Genomic DNA, 6,683 nt, shown 5'->3' on the forward strand with positions numbered 1-6,683 from the left:
ACACATATCATTCACCCTGCATGAATACATAGAGAGGACATTGAAGACTGGTGGAGGATGCATTTTCCAACTGCATAGTCTTTATTATGAAAACATATTACTACGTTACTTATTGCATTTGCATGGAATAATAATGAGGAAACATTCTCTCCACACAAAACCGTCATTTCCTCTCCTCTTCTTATGGATACCTTCAATGCTATGCAACAAATGTCCAAAATATATAAACTATCATTTTTGCTGTTATAACAATGTTTTCTATATTCTACAGGCAACAAATCAAGGAGTACATTGGTATTAGCATTGATAATACAGGCTATCTTCAGATTACATGCTGTCCATCTATGAAGATACGAGCAACCAAGATATCTTCTATTTCTGTCCACTGTTATAACAAATTAGTTTATGATTTGTGGGTAGAAAATGGGTTTGTACGTACCCTCATATTTCATGGTTTTTAGCAAAATGAAATCATTTTGTTTTATCCTATATTTGTAAACTAAATACATATAAATATATGTGCTATGTAATATCAAAGGAGGAGAGGAATAAAATTGTGATCAATAAACGCAAAAGTGTTGCATGAGTGATGTAAGGTCCCTCCTTATATGTACTTATTAAGTGATTTTTTTCTCTATTAAATCTGTTATAGGAGATTGGAACGGATATGAAGTAATGTTTTATGTTGTGAATGTCCTAATAAAAATTGAGATTAGTTGATACATCCATGTTTTAATACCCAGTGATTCGAAAGCTACTACATTATCTCGACTGTTTAAACTTTAAAATTTCACTAACGATGATACAAGGTGTTTTCACCTAAATGATGATGACATTGATTATGGTACCTTGATGATTGGGTTATATTCCATTCAGATGGTTCAGTATGCCCTATTGGTGATGTTATGATGTCTAGGTATATGCATGCCTAACGATGATTATTCTAGTATTTTATTCTTAATTAATGAATAAGTTATGTTATATTGATTATGTGATTTTTGATGATTAAATGTGAGTAGAAATGAATTAAACAGTTAGTTGTATGAAAGATTCATGTTTTAAATTTATGTGATTTTCTTGATAAGTTATATATATATATGAGATTTTCTTGGGCTACTGATGTGTGCAATGAGTGCACATGATATTTTAGCTGAAAAATCTAATGGAGAAACATAATTGAACCCTGTGTACCAATTGTGGAAACCAAGGTTGAGTCTAACAAAAGGCACAAACCCCGTTGTTCGTATTTTATTTGTGTCGTGGATTGAATGAATGTATCATTTTGTAATCATTAAGTGTTAATATTTTGAAACAGTAATTTTTCAGTATCGCTTGACACTCATGAATTGTATATGCATTCCAACATGACAGTTAGGATTAACTGAGTAACCTAAAGGTCTAAGTTGGACTAAGTTAGTGACCTTTTTGCTAATCAGTTAGTAATCAAGATTAATTACCCTAATCAAGATTAGTGAGTAATCTACATTTTGAAGGTTGTTAGAAAGTCCTAAAATTTTCAAACTTTTGATAGGTCCCTAATTAGTCCTAAAGGCCAAAAATCATAAAAACTAAGTACCTAAGGGGTATGGGTATGGTTTGGGGGCATTTTCCACCCCCCTAGCCCCTTTTCTTGACTTTTATGGTCACTCAAAAACCCCATTTTTGCTTTATTGCGAAAATTGAATGTTTTCATCATGAGTTGGATAACTTTAACTCCACCTTGAGGTTAGCCTTATGGCTAGTTGAGTTAGAAGACTCTAGAACTTTTAGGCAAGTGGAGGAGTTATTGCATTTTGGGAGTTGGTTGAGTTAGTGTCTTATTTAGAGGCAATTTTGAGAGGGTTTGAGTGTTCACCCAACCTCTAGTTTTAGAGTGGAATTCAGGATTGAAGGAGAAGGAGAAGGAAGGGAATACTCATCTCAAATTTGTTCATTTTCCATAACCTTATTGTTCATGTTTTGTTTCATGCTTAAGTTATTATGTTTGCATATGTATGTTCATGTGTTTTTTGAATATGTTTGGGAGGGATTGAAATGGGTTTTTCTTAAATGGTTTTCCTTTGTATTTTGCTTTGTTTTTTTGAAGAGATTGTATGGGTTGTATTGGCATTACTCACCCTCGGATAGGGTAGAAGTGGCCATGTACAGGAGAAGGGCTTTAGTTGGACTCTGACAGTGTAGAGTCTCTTCTCAAGACAAGAAGAGGGAGAGAGGGTAGGGTGTTATGGGCCCCTACTCGTCAGCACAAACCATGTTTCTAGTTTTGGATTTAAGAAATGGAAGAATGAAAGTTCTTGTGATATTAGCGCTGAAAGGGCATCTGTGAGGGAACAAAAGTTCTTGTTATATTGCCCCGATTGGGCACCTGTTATGGTGTTGTGTCTGACGTCTCCTGTTGCAAAAATCCACCTTCTCCCTAGTCTAGTTCAATGTTGAACCTGTTGTGCAAACCTGGATGAGAGTGAATGTTTGATTTTGTCTTCATGTTGAGTTTGGTTGTCTCCCGGTCAGTTTTTGTTCTCTCCATGATCACTGTGATGTGTTGCAGACTTCGTAATGGTTTCCCTGTTGAGGAGCTAAGAAAAAATTTCAGAATTGTTATTGAGATTCAGTTTTGTTGGGAGATTTCTCTTCGGGATATTAATCCTATGTAAAAATGTTATATTTAAACTCTTTGTTGAAATGGCTACGAAGTTGGATTTTCTTCCTGGTTCTTTCCCGGTGGAGCCTTTGAATCAGATGGTTCAATAAAATAAATGAGAAATGACTGAAACACGTGGATTGATAAAAAAAATTGAGTAATGTTTCTTGCATATGAGATTTTTGTAGTTCAAAATTTTATATGTTTTACTTGAAATTAGATGTGATAATGTTTACCTTATTGTGGCATTATATACTTCGAAATTGCACTCGATTGATTTATGTTCATTGGACAAATTGGTGAAATATATAAAGTTATAAAAATTCAAAAACCAAACTAAGTTAAAGAAAATTTGTATTTGATTGGTACTTTAAATTTCATTATTATTCATGAGTATGAAAAAGTTAAGGTATGTTTATTCGAATTCTAAGGCATTACTTTTAACTCTATGCTATAAATCCAATTAGAAATATATATATACCCCCTTGTCAAAAATAAATAAATAAATAAATCAATTGCATTCAAAAAATAACACTTAGAAAAAAAATATGAACTTGGTAAAAAAAAAAAAAAAACTCCCCTAGAGCAAATATGCTCTAGTTTGTATGAGGAAAATTAAATCATTCCCCTTTTTAAAATAGAGAATCTCAAGATTTTTCAAATATTCCTCTTTGAACTTATTAAATATTATATACTTAAAAAGAAAAAGAAAAAAACAAAAAAAATTGATTAAAACAATATCCAAATATGACATGACAATTGGTTGGCAAATAAAACTGGAGGAATAATTGTAAAGGGTGCAGGTTTGTTATTAAGTTTCAAACTCTCTTTTTAGAACTCTTGGCCAAACGTACATCCTCCATGAAGATTTTCTTTGGGGCTGCATTTTTTTCAAAAACTTGGGCAGCATGTGAGCTCCTTGGGAAGTGTTTATTGGTCTGCAAAATTTTTGTTGGAGGGTGGGAAAACGTTGGAGTAAAAGGGTTAGTAGATAGGTTAGTAAATGTCAGATATTAGTAGTTTTATTATTATTTTGTTTAGTTAGTTTGCTTTTAAATATGTTTATTTTTAGTATAGTAAGTATTTAGATTAAAGTTTTAAAATTAGTTAGTTTTATGTTTAAGTCATTTAATTTATTCTACAATATTTAAGTGGTAAGGATTTAGTTATAATAAAATTAGTTGTATAGCATATGTTTTTATATTAGAAATAAGGAGATCAAAAATACAAGAGATCGCAGAATAACAGAGTTCAGAGGCCAAGCCTCACACCTTCAAAAATGAAGTTTATACAACGAAACAACAAAACAAAAACATAGACCATGACACCAAGAAAAGCATATGTTAGATTTTAAATTAGTAAAATTGTTAATTTGAATATTAGTATTAATTAAAGTTAGTAGTAGAGACTACTTAATTAGTTATTTTAATGTTAGTGATCATACTCTTATTAAATTGAAAGTTGGTATTATTTTTATTAGAATATTTTAGATTAGTAAAAGTTTTTGAACTAGAAATTGTTAGTTTGTAGTAAATGTTAAATTAGTAGATAATGTTATTATGTTTTATTTTATTTTATTATTTAGTTGTATTTAATTTTAGTTATATTGTGATTATTACGAATGTTTTTATTTTAAATAGATTATAGATTTAAACAAAATTGTTATTAGAATAAAGTTTAAATAAAGTATATTGATTTGTATGTTAGACTTAACATTTTTTTTTGTAGTTCTATGATTTTAATATTTCAAAATAATTAGATGTGTATTTATTTAAATTGCTATTCGAATAATTTAAATATATTGTTTATTAATATTTTAAAATGAAATGAAACAATAATGTGTTAGATCTTTTAATTAATTGAAATCAGAATGTTTAATTTAATTAATCGATTTAATAATGAAAGTTTAATTTAATGATTTATTCTTGGATGATGATTATAAACTTAAATGGAATATCAGGACATTATTAAGAAAACCCGCATCTTACATTATACTTATACTTTAACTTGTAAAAATAAACTTGTCAAACTTAGTAGATTTAGTTAATTAAAAAAAAAAAAAACCGTGTGTTTTTGCCCTATATTTTGGGCATGACAAGTGAAACCATTTAAGAGAGAAGCATTTTAATTCCATCACTCAACAAACAAGGGAGGAAGGGCCCACTGCTCAGGATGCTGGTGATTTTTGTAATGTAATTATAGCATGTGTAATTTGTATTTTAGTATTTGCAGCATGGTGTGTTATTAAGTTTTCATTTTAGAATCATAATTAATTTGTCTCAATGCTTATGTAGTTTGATTAACGCTATAATCTAAGTGAAACACTTTACTGAGTTTTCATTGTCGTTTTCATTGATTGAATTCACGTAAGAAACTGTTTTTTGTATAGATTATTAAAGCTGCATCAGATTTGCACAGTATTCTATTATTTCTTCTAGATAATTTTTCATTGGATCTTTGAATTATCACATTTGTTATTATTGTTATTTCTTAAATGTTTAAATTTCTATTTCTAATGTTCTTGTCGCTAGGAAGTGACAGTTCCTGTCGTTGGGATTCATTTAGTTTTTCATAGATTCAATTCATGTACTATAGTTGCATTCATAATCCCTCATCTCGTAGCTGACATCCTTTGATAGCATATTGCGCGGATCGCGGATGTCTTTCGCAAGCTTACACTCTCAGATTGACACATATAGACCAGCTGAACTTCATTATAAATCATTAATTCTTTATTATTATTTGCACCAGTGTTGGCCTATCAACATACATAAGATAGGAGGTGTTTGAATGTTGTCAACTACACATAAAATTCCAAATTTTATGGTAGGAGTTGATTAAATTTGTAAGTTAATGATTTCAATCTTTATGTTAATGATTTGACTATATATATGTGTGTCTCTATATATATATATATGTATATATCTGTTTTAATTTTTCTTTTTAAAATTATTTATTGTTTAAGTGGTTTGAATAATAAGACTTATGATTAATTCTCATTTTAAATGCTTCTAAACATGCTTACTTCAAACTCAATGTATGTATGTTATACCAATTATTTTCATGATGCCTTATTCTAACATACTATTGCAGGTTTGAATCTTCCTAGATCAGCATTCTTCCAAAATCAATCAGCTGTCTTGAATCACAATATTACTCATCTTTTTATTTACCATGGGTGGTTGCCTACCATTAATGGGTACACCTGATGAGGAAGAGGAGTTGGGGCAGGAAGAGTAGAATGACAAAGTGACAGTTATTGCAGAGGAGTTTCAAGAGTGCTTCAAAGACATTGATGCATTAATCTCTCCCATTGAGAAACTACTCCAAAAGAAAATGGCTTTTATAACTTCTTGCATATAAAAGCTTGAAATGAATTATCCTTTTGCTTTTCTCACAAGAATTATTGTCTCCCTTTATTTGTTTTTTTTCCTTTTGCAGTCTACAGAAATAAATAACCCAGCTAATCCTAGCACAACTTCTCGAGAAGAAGGATCGAGGACATCCTTTTCTCATAGAGGCTCCAAAATTCTAAATTATATGAAGGGTTTAGTTGACGGGGTAAATAACATACATGCTTTCATTTGGAGTGACAAATCAGTGACACCTTAAATAACTATGAATTTTATGTGTTTTTTAGAGGCGTGACAGTTTAAGTATTAATTTTATATGTATTTTAAGAAACATTTTATTAGTGTACATATAATTAGCCGATAGGCTATTATAGGTGAGCTTTTCACCCTATACCTGTCCATTCAAACTAGATACCCTAAGTGGAGAACTTCTCATCAAACAATAAATGAAGATACCTGTACAATTTTAAGTGGAAAACTTCTCATAAAACAATAAATGAAGATACCTGTACAATCTCATATAAAATCAACTGCATTAAAGCTGTTAAAATCTTGAGATGGATTGTTAAGGAAGATATTTCTTTAAATTTCTAGCGACAACATTGAATAGAGTTCTGGCATTTGTACTTTCACTCCCTCCACCCTGATTTTGATTATATTGAATCACTGGTTTTAATCTATCCCAGATA

This window comes from Cupressus sempervirens, chromosome 5 (assembly GCF_028749045.1).
Source record: "Cupressus sempervirens isolate cs-2001-9-10 chromosome 5, ASM2874904v1, whole genome shotgun sequence".
NCBI classification, from domain to species: domain Eukaryota; kingdom Viridiplantae; phylum Streptophyta; class Pinopsida; order Cupressales; family Cupressaceae; genus Cupressus; species Cupressus sempervirens.